The sequence below is a fragment of the Chelonoidis abingdonii genome, chromosome 3, assembly GCF_003597395.2.
Source record: "Chelonoidis abingdonii isolate Lonesome George chromosome 3, CheloAbing_2.0, whole genome shotgun sequence".
NCBI classification, from domain to species: domain Eukaryota; kingdom Metazoa; phylum Chordata; order Testudines; family Testudinidae; genus Chelonoidis; species Chelonoidis abingdonii.
Window position 1 is genome coordinate 91,372,191 of NC_133771.1, and position 23,649 is coordinate 91,395,839.

A 23,649-nucleotide genomic window follows, 5' to 3' on the forward strand; every position below is an offset into this window, starting at 1 on the left:
GGACAATTTTATTTAATCTTTTGATTAACTGCCTTGGCACAAAAATGGGACTGTGCTGAAAAGTTTGCAGATTAACACAAGCAGGAGGATTGCCAATACAAAGAGACCAGGATATCATTAACAGGAGATCTGGATGACTTGTAACTGGAGTAAGTAAGTATGGAAATTTAATGTGAAAGTGCAAGCATGCATTTAGGGATTAAATAACAAGACTTATTGTTATGAGATGGGAGGTATCAGTTGGAGTATAGTAAGAGGAGTAAGGACCTTGACTATTGGCTAATCACAGATGGACTATGAGCCACATATGATATGGCCATTAAAAAGGTAACATCTTGGGAATCATCAGGAGCTATTACAGTAGAGATAAGGAGAGGTGTATGGTATCGGTTATACAAGGACTGGTGAGACCTTATCTGAATACTGTGTCATTTGTGCTCTCATTTTTAGAAGGATATCTCAACTGGACAGTCTGGAAGGCTACTAGAATAAAGGAATGGAAAACTGTGGAGAGGGGTTGGGACAGGCAGGGAGTGGGTGGGGGAGTGTATGGGTCCAGAGTTCTGGGGATCCTGTCACGGGGCAGGGAGGGATTAGATAGGCATGGGAGTCCAGGGGGTCTGTCTGGGTGTGGGAGTGTGGATAAGGGTTGAGGCAGTCAGGGGACAGGTAGGGGGTAGGGTCCTAGGGGGGGCAGTCAGGAGATAAGGGGCAGGGAGGCTTAGATAGGGGGTGGACTCCCAGGAGGGGGTAATCGGGACAAGGAGCAGGGGGGGGGTTGGGGGTTCTGGGGGATGTAGTCACCCAGCCCTTTGCCCTGAGCCCTGCACACCCCCAGGCCCCTGCTCTGAGCCCTGTACCACCCAGCCCTCTGTTGACTCCTGGACCCCGCCATGACCCTGGCCCTGACTGGCACCACCACACATACCCAGCCCCCCTACCCTGACACCTGCACCCCCCCTCACATGCCCCTAGTCCTCTGCCCTGACTCTTGCACCCCCCACATCCCATGCACCCTGCACATCCCCACCCCCACCCTGAGCACCAAACGGGAGCCCCTGCACCCTCACTCACATTCCCACCTGCCCCCCTCAGACCAGGTAAGTGCCCCCACACCCAAACCTCCTGCCCCCCACCCTGAGCCCCCTCCTTCATTTTAGCTCCTGGCCAGACCCTTCACCCCCAGCCCTGTGCTCGGTCCACTCCAACTCTTAGTTCAGTGCAGAGAGAGGAAGCGAATGGGCCAGAATCAGGGAGAAGGTAGGTACCCACTGTATGTGGGCAGGGCCCAGACCCCAGACCGGCAGAGGGCTGAGTGGGTCCAGCAGCCGGTATCCCGGCTGGCAGGAGCCAGAGGATGGAACCCCTGAGTGGCAGTGAGTTTTGCCACTCAGCCCACTGCCGGTCTGGGGTCCCGGCCACCAGCCCCACACAGCCTGCTGCTGGTCTGGGGTTCTAGCTGCCAGACCCTTCCCAGCTGGGGTCCCGGCCGCAGGCCCCACTCAACCCACTGTCGGCCTAGGTGAACAGAACCCCAGACCAGCAGCAGGCTGAGTGGGTCGGTGGCGTAAGATCAACATTTTAATTTAATTTTAAATGAATACAACACTAGTTTAGTTATATAAGATACAAACTTGTAGAGAGAGACCTTCTGAAAAACATTAAAATGTATGACCGGCACGCGAAACCTTAAATTAGAGTGAATAAATGAAGACTTGGCACACCACTTCTGAAAGGTTGCCGACCCCTGGATTAGAGGAGTGAAGTTCTGGAGCAGCCTTCCAAGGGGAGTAGTGGGGGCAAAAGACATATCTGGCTTCAAGACTAAGCTTGATACATTTATGGAGGAGATGGTATAATGGGATTTTGGCAATTAATTCATCTTTGACTACTAACAGTAAATATGCCCAATTGCTTGTGATGGGATGTTAGATGGGGTGGGATCTGAGTTACTACAGAGAATTCTTTGGCTGGTGAGTCTTGTCCACATGCTCAGGGTTTAGCTGATCGCCATATTTGGGGTCGGGAAGGAATTTTCCTCTAGGGCAGTTTGGCAGAAGCCCTGGGTTTTTTTTTGTCTTCCTCTGCAGTGTGGGGCACGGGTCACTTGCCGGAAGATTCGCTGCACCTTGAAGTATTTAAACCATGATTTCAGGACTTCAATAACTCAGACACATGTTTGATACAGGAGTAGGTGGGTGAGATTCTGTGGCCTGAGTTTAGCGGGTCAGACTAGATGATCATAATAGTCCCTTCTGACCTAAAAGGGTGAATGCTGCTATGAACAGTATGTGAGAATATGCAGAGAAGTTAGAATGGAACAGGAATAAAAGATAAATTGGTAGATGTGTGGTTCCAATCAAGGTGAATGAGCTGCACATGGTGAAATAAATGTAATACCTCTACATCATCCTGAAAATACCTACCTTTGGGACAGAAGGTTTTCTAATAAATACCAAAATCTACAGTATTCAATCATTTGTAAGCCAAGCAGGTCAGGTAATGATAGAAATTCAATTTTTTGCTGAGACATTCTTAAAATGTAAATGGCAGATAGTACAGACACAGAAATGAAGATGTCCTACTGAGTTCACATTCTGGTCTGCAGAACCATCTAGAAGTGCTCCAAGGGATTGTGTATGTGCTCTGTATGGAGAGACCATTTAGAAGATCATTTAATTCTAGGCCTGGTCTACACTACAAAGTTAGGTCAATGTAAGTCACCTTGCATCAACCTAGCTGTGCACGTGTCTACCCTTAAATTGGTCTTCCACCAATGTAAGGACCCTATTACAGCAATGCAGTAGCACCACCTCTTTGGATGGCATTGAGCCATGGTCAATATACTGAGGTTGACACAGCGCAAGTGTAGACTTTGCATTACTTATGTTGACCCTAATAGCCCTCCAATAGCTGTCCCACAGTGCTTGACACTGACCATTCTGGTCACAGTTGTGAACTGCATTGTCCAGGGGTCACAGAGACCTGAAGGTCCCCACACCGTTAAAGCCCCATGAATTTCTGAAATGCCTTTTCCTGATTGTCCATCTTGGTGAGCACATCTAACAGATCTCCATTGGTGTGTGCAAGTGCCCAGCTGTTCATGCTGGATCCAGGCTCCAGGCATGCTCCAGCTTGAAACAAACCAGAGATACTGGGTCTCCCTGAGCCTGTAGGGAGAATAGACTGTGCAAGCAAGCTACTGACCAGCCATAGAAATGCAGATTGCATCGGGGAATGCAGAAGAAGGATTTTGAAAGACTAACAGCAGTGCTGCATGAAAATGAAAGAACTATGTCAGGCATACCAGAGTGCCAGGAGGCCAATAGTTGATCCAGTGCCAAGCCACAGACCTTCTGCTTTTACAATGAGCTGCACTTCATACTTCGTGGAGACTCCCCACCCCCATACCACCGTATATACCTCTGATTAGCCTGAGCCACCGGGTGTGAACAGTGAAGATGAATGGGAGGAGTATGGGAGACATGGCAGGAAGGGGGGTCCAGCTATGGCATGAGCCAGGACCAGTTTGAGACTCCACCATAGTCCAGACATTTGAGACTGGGTGAGCCCAACAGAGAGGAAGGAACCTTGGGTAAGTGTGTAATTGTATTTCTCATTATAATGATGTACTGATGGTACCCCAAATAGGACATGGTTATTAGCTTTTCATTAGTTTACTTGTACTAGAAGAGGTAGAGGTACATCAAGGAGATTAGTATTATCTGCTTTTCATTCTCCTGTAGAGTTAGGCAGGTGGAGCCACGTGGAGCAATTTGTTTATGTACACAGGACCGTTCCTTGAATTCTCCTGAAAGATCTTGATGAAACTTCCATGGAGGTCCTCTGCAATCCTCTCCCAAAGGTTTCAAAGGCTGCCATTCCTATTTCTTCCTCCATGGTAGAACACTTTCCCATGTCAGTTGGTGATAACTTCGGCAGGCACTATTGCAGTACACAGACTACTGGCATATGGGTCTGGGTGGCTTTGGGATGCCAGCAGTAGCTGTGCTTTCTCTGCCTTTGCTACCGTCAGGAGTGAGATATCCTGTGGAAACCAGTGCCAGTATCCAGTGCTATTGCCCTACATCCATAGTTTCATGCAACTGAGCAATTCTCTGATTTCCCTCACCCCAGGTGGGCAATATTCACTATGGCTGGTGCTGTGCACAAGCACTCCAAAGCAGAAATGTCAATAAGCATGTCTTAATTAAAACTTTAAGGGAGCAAGGGAAGGGAGTTCTTCATCTTAAGTTCTGCTTTCCATTGTGAATATACTGGCAATAGTATCTTTGTTTTATCGGCAGCCACTGCAGCCTTGAGGGAGTTCCCTCTCCACACCTATGGAATGCCTAAGGAGGAAAAAGAAAAGGACTCGGGACATAGGTGTTGGAACTATGGGTGCAGGGGATGTTACCACACCTCCTGGCTTGAAATGGATTCCATCATATACAGGATTTACAGTTTGGTTCAATAGCTCTCAGCACTCCCACTATACAAATTGTTCCGGCACCGCTGACTCAGGATGACATGCTCCATGAAATCTGCAACCCAGTGCTGCAGATGCTGCAGTGCTTATTGCAGACTATCTGAAGAAGGAAAGAACAGAGAGGAGAAAGGCCCAGGAGTCCCAGTAGGAAAAGGAGAGTGAGATGCACCAAGGATACAATGGGGCTTCTCTAGCAGCAAAAACAGATGCTGCAGACTCTTGTGGACCTACAGATTCAACAATCACAGGCTTGCCTCCATTTGCAGTCCATGAAGAACTCCATTGTAGTACCTTCCTCCACCCTACCTCAACATACCACACGGCAACAGGGGCTGGCATCCCTACCTCTACCACTCCACCCTATAGCACATTAAGGGTGTACCGTAGCTGTACATACACTGATCTGTGAGAGCCATGGTTGCTGTATGTGCCGGTAAATGGACATGAATGTTCTTTCCCCTTGTTAAGTTCTGTTCCATAAATATATGTTAGTGTTTAATGTAGTTGCTTTTAAATTGCACAGGTGATTTCCCCTCACAGGTTACTGAATAAAATTATTTTATCTGGAAAATAATTCTTCTTTATTAGTTCACAACATATGCTACAAAGTGCCTAGCATTTAGAAAGCACCCACTTGTTACTATACAGTGTAACAACTCATAGGACCAGTGACAAACACTCTGTAATAATCATAAAGGTAGAGCAAGCACCACAAAATTAATATGTGCATTGACAATATTATATTTATAGACATACGCTAAGTACCATGCAATTCCTAACAGCCACAAGACCATAAGGTAAGGTACAGCACAGTACACCACAACGCACTACTGTGTCTCACTGTTAAGGTGCTCTTTCAAAGAGTCCCTAAGTCACATAGCTCCATGTTGAGCTCTTCTAATAGCCCCTGTGTCTAGCTGTTCAAACTCAGACAGTTTCTTGCCCTCCACCCCGGTGGCATCTTCTCCCCCTTTGCTTCAGAGATATTATGCAGGATGCAGCAGGCAGCTATAAGCAGCAGGCAGCTATAAGAATTAGGATTTTTTTTTCACTGAGATCCAGTCTTAAAATCATAGACTCATAGGACTGGAAAGGACCTCAAGAGGCCATCTAGTCCAGTCCCTTGCACTCAAGGCAGGTCTAAGTATCATCTAGATCATCTCTGACAGATATTTGTCTAATCTGCTCTTAAAGATCTCCAATGATGCCAGAACCTCCCTAGGCAATATATTTCAGTGCTTAACCACCTTGACAGTTAGGAAATTTTTCCTAATGTCCAACCTAAATTACCCTTGCTGGAACTTTAAGCTCATTGTTTCTTGTCTTATCCTCAAAGGTTAATGAGAATAACTTTTCTCTCTTTTCCTTGTAACAGCCTTTTATACATTTGAAAACTGTTTCCATGTCCCCTCTCAGTTTTCTCTTCTCCAGACTAAACAAACACAGTTTTTTCAATCTTCTCTTATAAGTCATGTTTTCTAGATCTTTCATCATTTTTGTTGCAGTTCTCTGGATATTCTCCAATTGGTTCACATCTTTCCTGAAATGTGGTGCCCAGAACTGGACACAATACTTCAGTTGAGGCCATGTCAGTGTGGAGTACAGTGGAAGAATTGCTATACTGTTATACTGTTCAGTCATATTTAGCCTGTGATCCACTATGACTCCCAGACCCCTTTCTGCAGAACTCCTTCCTAAGCAGTCATTTCCCATTTTGTAGGTGAGCAATTGATTGTTCCTTACTAAGAGGAATACTTTGCATTTATCTTTATTGAATTTAATCCTATTTACTTCAGACCATTTCTCCAGATACTCTTGAATTTTAATCCTATCCTCCAAAGCACTTGCAACTCCTCCCAGTTTGGTATCATTTATAAACTTTATAAGTGTACTCTGCATGCCATTATCTAAATCATTAATGAAGATATTGAACAGAACCAGATCCAGAACGGATCCTTGCAGGACCCCATTTGATATGCTCTTCCAGATTGACTGTGAACCACTGATAACTCTCTGGGAACGGGTTTCCAACCAGTTATGCACCCACCTTATAATAGCTCCAACTAGGTTGTATTTCTCTAGTTTGTTTATGAGAAAGTCATGCAAGACAGTATCAAAAGCCTTACTAAAGTCAAATTATACCATATCTACCATTTCCCCCCATCCACAAGGCTTGTTACCCTGTCAGAGAAAGCTACTAGGTTGTTTTGACATGATTTGTTCTAGACAAATCCATGCTGACTGTTACTTTAAACATTATCTCCTAGGTGTTTGCAAATTGATTGCTTAATTATTTGCTGCATTATCTTTCTGGGTACTGAAGTTAAGCTACCAGTCAGTAATTCCCAGGTTGTCCTTACTTCCCTTTATATAGATTGGCACTGTTTTTGCCCTTTTTCAGTCTTCTGGAATCTCTCCCGTCTTTCATGACTTTTCAAAGATAATCACTAATGGCTCAGATATCTCCTCAGTCAGTTCTTTGAGTGTTCTAGGATGTATTTCATCAGGCCCTGGTGACTTGAAGATATCTAACTTTTCTAGATATTTTTCAACGTGTTCCTTCCCTATTTTAGCCTGAGATCCCACCTCATTGTCACTGGCATTCACTATGTTAGAGTCCAATCACTACTAACCTGCTAATCTTGAGAGTAAACACCACCAGCATCCCTTCAGTCTGACAAAAGGGCATTCAACTGTCATTCTACACCTGCTGAGCTAGTAATCGAATTTTTCCTTGGTGCTGTCGAGGTGGCTGGTGTATCGCTTCATGAGCCAGTGGACCAAGGGGTAGGAGGGGTCTCCCACAATCACTTATTGGCATTTCAACATTGCCAATCGTAATCCATAGTTGGGAAAGGAAGTCCCTGCTTGTAGCTTTCTGAATAGCCCTGTGTTATTAAAGATCCAAGCCTCATGCCCCTTTCCTGACCAGACAACATGGATGTTGGTGAAGCATCCCTAGTGATTCACCATCATGTGCATAACCACAGAATAGTAACCCTTTCTGTGGATGTACTGTGTAGCAAGGTGGTTTGGTGCCAAAAGAGGGCCATCCATCGCTCCACCACAGTTCAGGAACCCCATTTATGCAAATTTTGCATGTTGCTGAGTCACAGTTCTGCACAGTAGGAGACAATTGATGGCCCTGAACACTTGCATAACAATGGCTACACAATGGCTTTTCTTATTCCAAAAGCTTTTTCCCACTGACCAGTAGCAATCGAGAATTGCAAGTTTCCACAGTGCAATCACCACTTGCTTCTCCACTGTCAGTGCAGCTTTAATTTTGGTGTCCCTGAGCGCGAGGGCCTGGGTGAGTGCAGCACACAGATCCAGCCTCATGCCTTGTGCATCCAGAAGTTCTGCAGCCACTGCTAGTCATCCTAAGCCTGCATTATGATGCAATCCTACAAGTCAGTGCTTGTTTGTTGAGCCAGAGTTAGTGCTCCACCATCTCCAGCTGCTCCGCGAGTGTTAGCAACAATCTTGCATTTGTTCTCACTATTTCCCACAGCAATCCATCCACCAAGAAATCATCATGTTCTGCACTAATTTGGTTCTTCTTATGGCTCTGCAAATACAAGAGGATCATGCAATGCTTATGACAATAGTACAGAGCTGTGCAGGCTCCATGCTTCCATCAGAGGTGGCAGACAGTGAGGAGGGCCACATGGATTCATGGGATATTTTAAAAACATGCAAAAATTATGGCTATAAATGATATTATGGGTTTAAGACAGCTGAATGCTGGGAAGTTGACACCTTGCTCCCAGTCACCCCTGCAGGACTCATTTCTTCCCACCCTGCATTACCAAAACTACCCAAAAGACAGTGTGCTGGACAGTGACAGTCTGCATACTGGGATACCAATCCATGGAGCACTGTACTGTGCATCAACATCAGCACTTCTGGTTATTACATGCAGCACCAAAGCGAGTAGCCAAGTATGCATGTGCACAAGTGATATACTAACTACAGCAGCTTTATGCTGACATAACCTGCATCGACTGAAGCTTGCAGTGTAGACATGGCCTTATTCTGCACAGGCCTCTTGGACACTATCAGGGAGATAGCTGTGTCTTCAAAATGTCCTTCACCCATTCACTCCAAGGGGTCTGGAGGTATTCTTGTGTTCAGTGGAGCCATTCTGCAAGGGACTGTGCACAGGATGAGAGGCAGAACAGCTGTGTAGACACTGGTCCTCCATGAAGATGGTTTCTTATTAGAGTTTGCAGGCAGGATATACAGTCTGTTCCTCAAAAGGGGGCAAACTCTGGCTCCCCCAAAAGTATGATATGGCAAGATCTAAGTCCTTATGCATACTCAATCCAACTTTCCTAACCATGTATCAGTTTTCTAGAGCATTCGTCACTATAGCTAAGACTTCCTGGGTAAATTACATCTGTATGGTGAGGTCTCTAAATGATTTCATTGAGTCACCTGCTCTTCTCCTCCCAGGTAAAGAAGGCTCTGCTTGGGGAACATACATATCAATATAGGAACAAATCAACATCATGCCAGTTATGCCAAAATACCTTATAAAAAGGGGCTCTGGTACTGTACTCAGAAGATGGTCAGACTCTGCATTAGTCTGATTTCCCCTGGAAGCTTCTTTTATAACCAATCCCCCACAGCAAATGTTCTTACATCTCTAGTTGTCATATGCTTCATCCTAGCTCTGTAAAATATGTTGTCTCAGGAGCGGAGCTGCCTATGCATATGACAAATAAGGATATAGACAGGTTGAGATCCATTCAGGCTCAGTGAATAAATGGCAACTGGACATTGGTCCTGTTCTCCAAAGCCAATAGTCAGGAACTAATTGACAATATCCTGTCTTATGGAGGGGGTGGGGTGCTATGTGTAAAAGCTGGAGTCTCTAGCTGATATCCACCTTCAGCTCTAGTTATAGTGAATTGCAATGATCCCGTGTGGAGAACGCATAGTTCACTGAGCCTAGATCCTCCTCTGGGAGAAAATGATGAAACTGCCTAGTGAGCTATAGTGGAAGAAGGCTTTATTCACCAGTGTTGCTACCTCATTATTTAGGCTTAACAAAAAGCTGAAAAGACTGCAAGACTTCACATTACTTTGCTGAACAAGGCTCAGATATCTTTAGTGGAAGGGGATTCAGCCATAGCTGTCTGAAGCAGAGCTCTAGTAAATATTTTTAATCTCCTAGCGGGGACCACGAGCTGGTTTCAGGGGATCTTCAGGGTCCCAGGGAGCTGAAACTCCAAGCCCCATCACACCTCTCCTCATGGGGTGAAAGGCCGGAGACCACCCACTGCAGCTGAAGCCTTGAATTGGAATGTGTGTATGGAGAGAGGTGGCAGGGAGGGGGACTCTGGGATATAATCTATAAGAATTTAAATCCTGGGGACAAGAGTTCTAGTGCTCATTCTGAGGCCACAATTCAGCAAGGTTCTTAAGCATGTACCCAATTTTATGTATGCACATAGTATAATTGAGGATATATGCTTAAAGCTAGGCATATACCTAAGCCTTGCTGAATCAGGAAACAAGCATTTCTCTAACTAATATGATCAGTCTGAGCTAGAGGTTCTTCCAGGAGCTGTTCTCCTCTACATATTGTGACGGCTCTGATTTAATCTATGGAAAATTACATACAGAATCTACAGAAGCATTCACCCTCTTTCCAAGCAGTCTCCTGTAAGGATTGAAAAAAAAAATAAACAGTGGAGGGGAGGGGGGCGAAATCATGGATCATCTGTGGGATGCTGCAGGTAGCAGCTAATGGGGAGGAGGAGCAATTTACCCACCACTGTTCTCTGGGTTCTGTTGGATTCAGTTTTTGTGTGGAAGGACTGCAAGACCAGGCCAGATGCATTCAGTGTTGTGAGAAAAACAAAAACAAAAAAATATTCTCCTCAGTGACTGAAAGAACAAAAAATCCTTGTGAACTAGTATATCCAGGAACAACCTGAATTAATGGTACTAGTAAGTGGAAACTTAATGCACAATAAGACAGTCTTAGCACTACCACAAGCCCACATCTCAGTACAGATAATAGAAAAATAAAAAATGTTTCTTTCTCCAGTGAATTTTGGCCAACTGACATTTTTAAACATTTTCATTTTACTTACATGGAAAGGACAATATTCAGAGTATAACTTTCTATTTAATAATTTTCTTGTGGTATGTTAGAAAGGTTAATGTATTAAATTTGCATTTTTCTAGACAGATTATTTCTCTCTTTGCTTTTTTCTGTGTTCTGCTTCTTTAAATAGAAGTGGTATAAAATGACTCCTTCTTGAGACGTTGTCCAAAAACCAAGTTTCCCCCTTCCCACCAATTTTCATGCTCTACATGCTTTGCCATAATAAACCACTTTGCATGTATTGAAAACGAGTATTACATTAGATGAGGTAATTTAAGTGTATCCCATTTCACTTGGTGAAACAAAGCAGCTTTGCATTATAACTATGTTGAGCTAATGAGAATCTGCTTGAAGTGTGTGTTACCTGGAAGTGAAGTTAGCTAGTTACATTGCGCTGCAACTTATGAGTCTGCAAAATGATGGCAGGAATCCTGCTGTGAGGGAGATAGGAAAATTATTATAATCTGCATTCCTAAATTGAATGAGCATTTTGCTCAGCAGTAACCTCTTGACAGCAAATAGTCTGAAATTGTGTCCTGCTGTTTACAATGCCGTTTGTTTGTTTTTTAAAACCAAGTGAAAATTTCCACATTTCTTTAAATCAAAGAACTTTAAAATCATATATGGTTAAATTACCAAGACAGTGAAAGCTGCTTATCATTCCTTTTTAAGTGAAAACTGTTTGATGTCCACATTTTATTGATAGTTAGGGAAAAAAGACTAGAATTTGTTTGAGGCACAAAGTGGGTGAGGTAAAAATCTTTTATTGGACCAACTTCTGCTGGTGAGAGAGACAAGTTTTAGAGCTTACACAGGGGTCTTTTTCAGAGACCTGGCTGTTCACCAGTTCGTGGTCTTTTTCTTTATTTATGTGATCTTTTTAATACACTATTGTCTGAAGAAGAGCTCTACGTAAGCTCAAAAGCTTGTCTCCCTCTCACTAACAGAAGTTGGTCCAATAAAGGATATTACCTCATCCACCTTACCTCTGTAATATTCTGGGATCTACAAAGCTAAAACAACACTACATAGAATTTGTTTGGGATTCCCCCCATGGTCTTCATTATTTAATAGGTGGTACATGTGAAGCTTATCATAAACTTCCTTGTTAAATTATTGCCTTGACATTGAAATAAGTTGAATGTTTGCAAGAGTGTTTTAGTCTGTATAAAGGGAAAATGTAATCCCAAATATATATATGGCAATAGTGTATTGGAAAGATCATATAAATAAAGAAAAAGACCATGAACTGGCGAAGAGAAAGAAAATGAACACCAACAAAAGCGTGGAAAATAGTTTTATCCAGTCAAATCCTTTAGCTAAGAGAATAATGAGAGAGGGTATAAGTAAAAAAGCCTGAGGATTAGTAAGCTTTGGAGAGAATTGAAATTGTCTAACAATTGTTTTCTGTTACTTTCTTCAAGTAATACATGCGGTGGGGCAAACTGCAATGATTTCCGCATTGGTGTGCAAGGGAAGGGGAGGCAAGCATAGAGATCATCTTCCTGCCCATCCTTTGTTCATGAGGGTATGGACCAAGGCAAATGCTTTGAAGGGTGAACAGGAAAGGGGACAATTGATGTGGACAATAGTGCTCGAGTCCCTAAAAAAAATAAAAATAAAAGAGATGTGTCCAGCCTTGGAGTGGCACCTCTCACAAGCCTGCTGTTGACTGACATCATAGAAGGTTGTGCACTACACCTTTCCACAGGAGAGGTAGTGGTTGGGTGCTGGGGATCATGCTGGCCCCAACACTCTAGGGATTTTGCCTGTGTCTGCACCCTGCACACTGTAGAATGCCTTGGACTAATGCCATTTGGCTTTTTTCCCTCCCCTCTTCTGTGCAGGTATTGAACGAAGAAAGACCATTTCATCACGCAAATAACTAATCAGATTAATTTGGTGGTTCCTGATATTGGGTCAAATCTTAAAGTCCTTACCTATTCCTTACTTAGGGAAGATTCTCATTCACTTCAGTGAGATTTTTGCCAGAGAGACAACACCAGGATTAAACAAAAAATGAATAGTTTGATAGATATGAAAGATTAGAGGCTAGAAATGCCAGGGCACCACATACTGCAGAATAGAGCTGGGCAAATACTACACAAAAAAGTATTCACAAACCTCTTGTTTGACTAGAAACTGCAATTTCATTTGGATGTTCTCCACAATCCTTGACTAGTTTTCTGCAAACATTCATATGAGTGTGATAGACTCTATGAAAAAAAAATCTAAGGCTTAACAGTCTGCTGCTCTTTCCTTCTGTCTCCAGAGTGGACCCCCAACAGACTCCAGAGTTTAGATTCTGGCCTCACAACCTGATATAAAGTTTGGGACAGCTAGGGACAAGTCTCTATGACAAGGAACTCAGAGTCCCTCATCTTTAGTCCCCTTTAGCATGAGAGAATTCTCATGGGAGACTACAATCATTTACAGATTGCAAAACAATCTGCCAGTCAACAAGCTATGATAGTCATCATGAATATTTGTATCAAATAATCAGCTTTAAAGTTCTATATTAGAGCTTGCTGAATGTTAAATTTCACCCCTCCCCCCAATTTTAACTACGGTATTTTTAAATGGTTGTTTTTATAACCAGTTATAGAACTAGGCAACATCGAGTTTCAAAAAAAATGACAAAATCTTAATTAAAAAGGGTAGGGAGGGAAGAGAAGGACTTTTGCAAAATGTTGCAATCCTCTCCCTTCTCTTCCCGAAACTGATACTAATATTTATATACACACTTCATCCTGCTGCCATTGAACACAATAACAAAACTCTGACTTCATTAGAACAGGACTGGAAGTATACTTTGAACTTGGTCAAATTTTTATATTTCTCCATTTATTTTTATATTTGGAATAGGCAATTACTGCCAATGGGATGCACTCTCTTTTGACAAAGGAGTGCTTGTTTTCTGTCTCCTATTTTCTGCGCATCTTTACATACAGAGCATGGATATGCAGTATGCATGCAGTAGTCATAGACAAAGTAACAGACAGAAAGATTGATTACAAGGCTGTAATTCAGTTGAGGAAGCCTGGTGATATCATCTGCAATGAAAGGAAAGCTCAATCCATATAGTTTACAATGTCATCACAAAGCTAAGTTTGAGCTATATCTTTATCAATCAATATGCCTCCCCCTAACCATTGTAACAGCATATGGAGAAGAAGAAGAACAGATATAATTCTCAAAAATTATTTATTTAGAAAAATAGCCAGGGAAAATAGATTGTGGTCCATCGAGCATTTTTATCTGAAGTTGGAGAAAACAATTTTGCCGAAAATTCCTACAGAACTTTCTGCAAAAGAAGGAAAAAAGGTGATGGCAATCATAGACACAGTCAAGGTCAGAATCATCTACAGAATCATCTGTTACGTTCAGCAGTGTTTCCAGTTCAGTGGAAAACTGCTGTGGAATTTAATTGTCCTTTATTTATGATATTATGACTTGTGCTGGGAGCACCATGAAAGATTTAAGTAGCTCATTACTGTTTGGCCCTGCAAGGATGCATATGTACCTATTGCTACTCCAGGATCCCACAAATAGTCATTTTCATGCACACATGAAGAGCTAACTGGTTAGTGTTTACAGATGTAGATTCTTCCACATATATTTCATACTGTTATTTACAAATTAGATAGCAGCTGAACCGACTGAATAGGTAGGAATGTGTCTGTGATGGTTTGCTCAAACCCTGCCAATACACTTTCATCCTGACCTACCTCAATTGTTCTCCAAGGGAAGAAATGGAAGCTCCATTGTTTGGAATACATAAACTGGCCTGGACAAGGCACTTGTATGGACCAGTCCTGCACAGGCAGGGAGATGGAAAACTTGATCAAATAGGACTTTTTTATTTCTATGATTCTCTGCAGCTGGGTTGGAAAAAAGCTAAATTGAATTGTTCTAAGCAACTGAGGGACCTATTCAGAAAGGCACTTAAACACATACCTAATTCCATCTGTAATCAGGATTGCACTTGAACATGAGTTAAAGTGCTGTCCAGAATAGGGATGATTTCCTGAATTGGATGTTGATCATCTAGAATTCATGTATTGTACACATATTTAATTAAATTCTGATTATCATCAAAGAGCTTCCAGAGAAATGAATAAATGAAATTCATAATGAATTCAGTTCTTCTACCACATTTAATTGTTTTCTCTGTACTTTGGCTAGCTTATTGTACAGATAACGTACTTCCATTTGGGAGAAGTGTGGCCAATTTTTCATTGAAGTTTGATATCTCACATTATCTATATGGACCAAATTCATTGCTCAGTGAGTATGTGGAGTCCCATTTAATCTAATGAAGGAATACCTGCTTAACCTAGTGGTAAATTTGGTTCACTGTGTTTTGTGGCAACATAAATCTGGCTAGATTTTTCAATGTTCTCAAATATTTACATGCTGAATATTAATTACGATTGTATATAACTAATATACTCTATATTAGTAATGGTTACATTAAATTCGGAAACTTCAGGCTTTTAGAGCGTTCACCAACCTTGGTGTCCTTATGCACATCCAGAGAATCCAATACATCTACTTTAGATCAAGAACATTCAAAGAGGATTTAATTCATCTGTCTTCAATACCCAGAAGTCTTCAGTGCTTATTAATGAGACTAATGAAGTGATAAAGCAATTCCAGATATTCAGATGGAAAAATCAGACATCTCTGCTGCAATGGTATGCAACTTGTTGACTCTGGAAAACAGAAAAAAGCTATTTGCAAAATTCTGAAAAGAAAGATTACTGTTCAAATCTGAGAACAAATACTTTACAACAAAGCGCACTCCATCACAGAGTTACTATTTAGAACAACCAAACGCTCCCTTTAAAAAAATCTCAGATGTTCTATTGAAACACAGAAATCTAAGATCTACCAAAGCAATTTAAGTACCTAGCTACCACTTCAGGTGTCTAAGTCCAAACTTTAGCTCCTCAAAAAACCTGCTCAGCTGCCAGCTAACCCTGGGTGTGCCTGCATTCCCTGGGCACCTAAGTTTCCAACTAATAAAGTGCCCTAAAAATCTAAGTGTGGACAGCACAAAGCCAATTAAGTCAAGCTGCTTAGTGCCTAACTCTACCTAAACTCTGGTAGCCTTCACAAACTAGGCACCCTCAGATTCCCACCTATGAAGCCCAGCCTGGCAGGCATTTTCAGAGGCCACCTAAAAGCATGCCTACTGGATTAGACCCTGCACTGAGATGGCAGCGCCCTCTTTTACACACTAGGCCACTATTAGAATACATTATTTAGGCACTGAGGTTCAAACTCCTCCTCTGCCTAATGGGGAAATAGAACTTGAACCCAAGTCTCCTCTATGTCAGGGGCATACCCTAGCCACTAGGCTATAAGGTATTTGGGCTGTTCTCAGTCTCTGCTGTAGGAGCTGTTGCATTTTGTATGAAATACTTAAATAGTAACTTAGCCAGAGAGAGCGAGAATGACTCTACTTCCCAGTGGTTAGAGCACTCACCTCAGGGGTAGGAAAGAGGTTAACTGGGTTGCAGTCCCTGATCCATGTAATATTTCAGTACTTTACACAAAGTAAAACAGCTCTAACAGAAAAGATTGAGAGAGCTCCCCTCCCCTCTCCAATACCACATAGCCCAGCAGCTAGGACACTCTCCTGGGATACAGAAGGCTTGTGTACAAGTCCCTGCTCCAAACCAGGCAGAGCCGGCAATCTAAACCTAGGTCTCACACGTCCTGATTGAGTGTTCTAACCACTGGGCTATAGGGTACAGTGAGGGAGGAGGGGAAGCTCCACTTCTTTTTTTTTTGTCTGTTTGGCTTAGGCACCCAGCTCCAGGAGAGGGCTCATGACTGAATCCAATGCAGAGGGAGGCACCTCCTTCTGACTATGCCTGTGTGTGTTGCCTTCTGCACTGAACACTAGCCAGAAAGAGTGTTTTTTTAGCCATTGTATAACTCCTAGAAAAGAACCCAGCATTTATAATGGGATTACCATGTCAGATGCTTATCTAGAGTAAAGGCTGATAAAACATACAGGGGGTTGTTTGACTATCCTTGTCTTTTTCTGTTCTCTCCTCAATAAATCATACATATTTATAAACGTAGCCAGGCATCCATATCCAAGAACTGCAACACAGATGTGAATATGAATATGGTATCTAATTGCAACCCCTATATTACCATTCCTAGCTTTGGGCATGAACAGAGCCACTTTCTTTCAAAGCAAATCAAGCCCCATGTGCTCTGGAATACAGCAAAGCCCTCAAAAACCATCAATGCCAACGTCAGCTGCCAAAACAATGAGCCTGTCAGGCAGGACCGGTGCTAGGGTTTCTTGTGCCCTAGGCACACGGCCATTTCGCCGCCCCCCACGCTGATCCAGCGGCTCCGGTGGAGCTACCGCAGTCATTCCTGCAGAGGGTCCGTTGGTCCGTGGCTCCGGTGGAGCTGACGCGGACCAACTGACCCTCCGCAGGCATGTCTGGGGCAGGTCAACCGGAGCTGCCTGCCGCCACCCCGGCAAAATGCCTCCCCCCGAATAATCCTGGCTCCCTAGGCAATTGCCTAGGCTGCCTAAATGGTAGCGCTGGCCCTGTTGTCAGGGAAGAAAAAGTTCTGAGTTCAGAACAAAAGTTAAATTGAAAGGCATTGTTACAGCAACATCAAGAAGTGTGTGTCTGCTAGAGTTCCTTTCATCCTTCTGGGCAGAGGAACCTAACAGCACCCAAGAAATACCATTGGCTTTTGTCACTACAAACAAAAAATAACAGACTAATTGATTTTATGTAAACTGTCCTCAGTTGGTGCAACACAGAAATCTCTGAATCTGATACTGGAAAAATACAGATTAGAACCCAGGAAGCAATGGACAACAGAACACCACTCGGTGAGCTATTCTCCATCTTTTATTTGCAATGAAAAGTGTTTATTAAAATCCTTTTATCTATGCTACATAAATCACTTACACATGGATATATAATAGTTTATTTCTGGCTGTTATGCTATTGTTTATTTGATATATGGCTTACAATATTAAATGTCTTTTTTCATCAGAAATATTTATTTATTAATAATTCAGCAGATAAATGGTTTCAGATTGAGCATTTTAAAAATGTAGGCAAATCAATGAAAAAGGACACAAGGCCATATATTATACGGATATACTAATTGAATCTCATGCATTAGAGTGTTAATGTCCCAAAAGCTCTGTTTTTTCCACACTGTAAATGTTTCAGAATAAACATCTAATAAAACCCATTTCATTTATTGCTTTGTGGAGACTTATTGCTTTTGTGAAAACTTGTTATTGAACACTAATGGAAGTTAATACACATGTTCACATCTAGAAATGGGCTAGAAGACAAGAGGTAAATTCAACTCAGACTAATGAAGATTACCCAGAAATAATGATTCACATTGATTTCAACAATAGCTATACACAGACTACAGATAAAGAGCACAGAATCAGACCCCAAACAGTATTTGAACTACATACATGTAGGGTCCTGGCAAATTCACGGCTGTGAAAAATGCATCACAGACCATGAAATCTGATCTTCTCCATGAAATCTGGCTATTTAGGGGAGATCAGATTTCACAGAGTTGGGCTGCTGGAGAGCGGCAGCTTGCTGGCTGGATCCCACCTCTGAAGGCAGGGTCACTGCCAGCAGCAGTGCAGAAGTGAGGGTGACATGGTATGGTATTGCTACCTTTACTTCTGTGCTACGGCTGGCAGTGGCGCTGCCTTCAGAGCTGGGTGCCCAGCCAGCAGCCACCACTCTCCAGCTGCCCAGCTCTGAAGGCAGCAGCACAGAAGTAATGGTGGCAGTACTGCGAGCCCCAACAATAGCCTTGCGACCTCCCATCCACAATCCCATGTTGGGTCAGGACCACCCCCAATTACAATACCATGAAATTTCAGATTTAAGTATCTAAAACCATGAAATTTATTATTTAAAAAATCCTATTACCGTGAAATTGACCAAAATGGACCATGAATTTGGTAGGCCACTACACATATGTGAGACAAGGGGATGATAAGAGAACCAGGTGTGCTAAACCACAGGATGTGGCCCTGAGGGTCTTATCTCATCACATACAAGGTATATGTTGAGAATCAAAAAAGGACAAGGTTCTATGTAAACTGGTAGCAAAGAATACAAAAGGTTGTGTTGTTATTATTTCATCTCGGAGATGGAGAAGGGAATGGAAAGCACTGGACGAAGGGTATTCACATCTCATGTGATATGTAGGAAAACTGGACATGCAGTTCTGAAATAGTGAAATTTAGAGACATGCTATCATGACAATATATTACATCAATAAGAGCCACAATTCAGCATCTGAAAGGTATGCAGAAGCATATTGATATATGTAAGTAAAAATAAACAACGTATTTGTAACAATCAAAATGAGTACCTATTACATGAAAAAATAAACCTCCTGTTAATGAAGAATGAAGGCTGTATATTTAATTTATTTTTAAATTCAAGAAATACAAAAGATATGAGTGACCAACTACATGGATTCCACTCTTGCACCGCAGATGCATGATTTTGGCTAGCAGTGTCCTTTGGTATCACACCTGTGCCCTAGATGCCCTCATACACAACCTAACCAAGGAACATGAAACGTAGAGCAGCCCCAACCATCCCTCAACTCTTTCTTACAGCAGTGAGATGGAACCTGCCTCTCCACATGGTGTTAGTATTAATGTTTCTTTGTTACTAGTTAGCTTTCCTAGGTAACACCCAGTCCTGGGGACAGGGTCACTGGAATAAGGGACCAGAGTGACTGTGACATGGTATAAAATTTCCAAGTGCAAAGCTTAGTGGTGGCAGTATTTACCTGAGCCCAGGGTATAGGAAGCCTGGGTTGTGCTGAAGCTGTTCTGCTGAAGTTCATGACAGCTCTCAAAACAGAAAAATCTCTATTAGATAGATTTACAAAGCTGACAGGACAAAACCATTCCGGAGCACACCTGGGCTATTCATGACATTTGCAGAGAGGGTTAAGCTTCAGGCAGTAGCCTCAGAGATTATCAGAATTGGTCTCCCACTGCATAAGAACATGTTACCAGCCAGCAAGGTTAGAACCAACTATCCACATTAGAGCTCATTGCAGTAGCGCATAAGCAGCCTCTGCTGCCTGTTTGAAGAATGTTCCTATTTCTGAAATTTGTAGCGTAGCCATGTAGAGCTCAGTCTACACATTTATACAATCATCACTAGAGGCTTCCAGATGGAATGTCCATTTTGGTAGGGCTGTCCTGCTGTCATTGTTTAAGTAGGACTCCTAGTACCCATCTCCAAGGAAACTGACCATTATTTGCTCATTTCCAATACTGGAGTCCATATGGACATTCACTCAAAGAAGAAAGAATGGCTACTTACCCTACAGGAAGTATGATTTTTTGATCTGTTCACATGAATTCCACAACTCACCCTTGTTCTCTGCTACGACAGAGTTTTCTGGGATTCGATACTGGCAAAAGAATTGAGGGATGGTAGGACTCACTTCACCTTTTATGCCCTTAGATGGGGAGGTGTAAGGACATCTATAGGGCCACATCTTCACCCTACACACTGCTGGCCAAAGAAAGATCTTGTGCACATAGGGCCATGTGTACACCAAGAGTGGAATATATGTGCATAACACATCTCAAAGAATCACATTTACTGTATGGTAAGTGAAATAGTGTCCCATTAAGAACATCACATATGCTGTATAAGCTATGTATTATGTACAGGTAAATTGATTATCCATATGTCTCAGGAACATGTGAAACCTTCTGCTGATTTGAGGTTTGGATAAATTAATTTCAGTTTCTAAATTAAATTTTGATTCAAGGGCCAAAGTGAATGTAAAACAATCCAAAATTCAAGCAAGCAGGAGACTGATGACTGAACTGTACTTACATATTTAGAAATACAAGGCTCAGTCTTGTCCCACTAAAGTCAGTTTTGCCACTGATTTCAGTGGGTCAAATGGAAGATCAGGCCCAGTTACAGCAATATACAGTAAAAGTTTGCTAACTGCACTTTGCTAATCTATATACTTTATAATTCACACAAATGGGGCAGTCTTCCACATGTTCTCATAAAATAAACACAAGCAGAGTCCCACAGTAAGTTACTATATTACTAAGAATGAAATCTTAATATAGAATATGGGCGAGTACATTATAAAATATCAGAAATTGAAACTCCAATAGTTGTCCAAATAAATGAACATTACATATTTTTGTTCACTTACAGATTGCCGAGAGTCTCCAAGTCAGTGTGAATTAGTGAGGTTCTACTGTACTAAAGCATGCATTTAAGAAAAAAACAAGACTAGACTAGACAATACTATGGGCTGGATTTTGTCATCCTTCGTTATGCTGAATGGCACCTGGATTATTTCACTATTAGTCCCACTCATTTCAATAGGATGGCTCGTTCTATAGGGTACTGCTTAGTGCAAGTAAGGATCTCAGAATCTGTCCCTGTGTACATACAACACGGTTACCTTAAAGCTCCTGCAGAAAATTTAATATTTGCATTTCCTAACTTCCTTGATTTAAGTGTGTGACCTGAATATTGTGTAAGTGGAAGAAGCCTAATTTTCTCATTCTTGTAAAGAAACAGAGAAAGGAAAATGAAAATGAAAAAACTGAAAAAAAAACACTGTCTCCTACATGTGGGGGGAAGCATGTGCCATAGGGCTGCTATGTGTTCGTCTCATGCAGGCAGGGGGAGGGAGGAAGCAGCAGGACAGACAGGGAGTGAGTGGAATCTTGACTCCACTACCTACAACATGCCTGGCAGCCTAGTTACACCAATGTGTTGACATTACACTGCAGCAAATACAGAACTTTTTCAGTTTACTCCCTCCCTGGAGCAATGGGCAGATCAGAAGAGACAGTGACTCACCCACGCACGCTACCACACTGCCCCTTACTGAGGCTTGATTGCAAACTGACAATCTGGCCCGAAGTATTTTGAGAATGCAATTTACATTTAAAAATGTAGTCCTTATTGTAGGATCCATAACAAGTGATTTCACCCACATAGTCATACTTCCTAAATGCTTTCTAGGCTGTGCACAGAGGATCATATTTGTATTTACTGTTATATGCATGGGCTGTTCACATTTTGCCTCTGGAGACGCATAAAGATAAATATCAGCTACTCATTCAACCGAGCCCATCTTACCAAATCTTACAGTCTGGAGGCTAAAAAGATAAGTTACAGAACTTGTATAAGCGGGCCTCTTTGCTCCCATGCCATGAGCATCCAGGTTCCTGCAGCCTCAAACCCTGAACCTCAGCAGTATAGGAAAACCTAAAAGAAATAACTTTTTTTTATTTTTCAGTTTGAGAACTCCAGGGCAGCTTAATGTTAACCTTCACCTCCTGTTCCTATCTCTTTCATAGACTGAATGTTTCGTAGACTGAAGGAAACATTAAAAAATTTACCTTACAGAAGACTCTAATACTGATGAAATACTCCTTTTCCAACTCTAATTTCTCTGTTTATTTTATTTCTTTTAGCCTTCATTTCCGCAGCTTCACATCTGGTCAGAGTGAAGAAAGGCTTCACTGAGAAAGGCTAACTGAGAAAGGCTTTACTACATTTCTCATGAAGGCAGATAGTAGAACCTAATCCTATCTAGAACCTCATGGGGTCAGACAATTCTATTCACTCTAAAGCAAAACTCCATCTTTTGAGCTCAACCACTTATGTATTAACTACTCTCCTATTGACTGCTACAGAAAACCTTTGCTATGGTAATACTTGTTGGTGGCATTGGTGTTTTCCATTGGCATGTCAGGAATTTCAAAAAAGAACTACCAGGTACATGAGGTAGCATTGTGGGTGCATTATGTACTGTTTGCTTAGTACATTAACAAATGGAATTAGTTTATCACTAACTACTCAGTGTCCTTAGCATTCTAAACAAAATTTTCTGAACTGCAATATGAACTAAAACCTCCTGTATGTAGTTTGATGTAGCCATGTCAGTCCCAGGATATTAGAGAGACAAGGTGGGTGAAGTAATACCTTTTATTGGATCTGTTGGTGAGAGAGACCGGCTTTGGAGCTTACACAGAAGAAGAGTTCCAAAGTTTGTCTCCCTCTCACCAAAAGAAGTTGATCCAATAAAAGATATTGCCTCACTTGTCTTCTGTCTCTAAAAAGCTCCTGGCCACTGAGATCACAAATAAGTTACACCCATGGTAGTTAACTAGCCATTTCCAGGGCCGGTGTAACCATTTAGATGACCTAGGTGGTCGCCGAGGACACTAGGATTTGGGAGGTGCCATTTTCTTTGGCAGCGACCACGGCGGCTGGATCTTCAGCCTCCCCTGTCACCGCCTAGGAAGCTGGGGCAGGGGAGCGAGGGGAGGGCCGCCTGAAGCAAGTAAGGGGGGGTGCCTCAGGGTGGGGGCTTGGGGGGAGGGCGCAAAGTGGAAGTTTCACCTAGGGCATGAAACATCCTTGCAGCGGCCCTGGCTGTTTCCTGTTTTTTTCCCCAAAAGTATTGCTCTGTACTGTGTAACAGCCATGTTTGAGTTAGCACAATCGTTTCTACCTCCAGTTTGCTTTTGTTGTGATCTCATATCTGGCCAAATACTGTCAACCATAATTACTCTAACCGCAGATTCGTAAAACTTTGTTCCTTTATGGAGCCAAAGTATCTATTCCAGTTGCAGACAGATAGGCTGAAGTTTCATAGTATTCTCCTGTCACATTACATTCATTAACCCAGCACTGGCTAATTAAAGTTGGACACCATTTCTTGTATTCATCTACCTAAAATATCAGCTTTGATTTATTTCTTGCAGAGATACGAAGGCATGACAATCTCTGTTGAAATGTTTCACTATTGCTTTATAGAGATACCATACCTTATTCTGATCTCTCACCAGATTTACAGAGGTGTAACTGCACTGACTTCAACAGAATTACTCTCGATTCATCCAGGTGTATGTGAGTTCAAAATCAGGCTTAGTGAACTATACAGGCTACTCCCAAGAGCACATTTTAATTAAGCCCATTAAAGA

At 42.3% G+C, this 23,649-nt stretch overlaps 1 protein-coding gene across 2 annotated transcripts in view; it reads right to left on the reverse strand.

Moving 5' to 3' along the window:
- The window catches only part of HS3ST5 (heparan sulfate-glucosamine 3-sulfotransferase 5), a 306,981-nt gene that overhangs the window by 155,928 nt on the left and 127,404 nt on the right, over positions 1-23,649 (reverse strand). For both annotated transcript variants that reach the window (XM_075063432.1, XM_075063433.1), the window contains exon 2: positions 15,124-15,325. The gene's annotated coding sequence lies outside the window, so the exon portion shown is untranslated. The remainder of the gene's footprint in view (positions 1-15,123; positions 15,326-23,649) is intronic.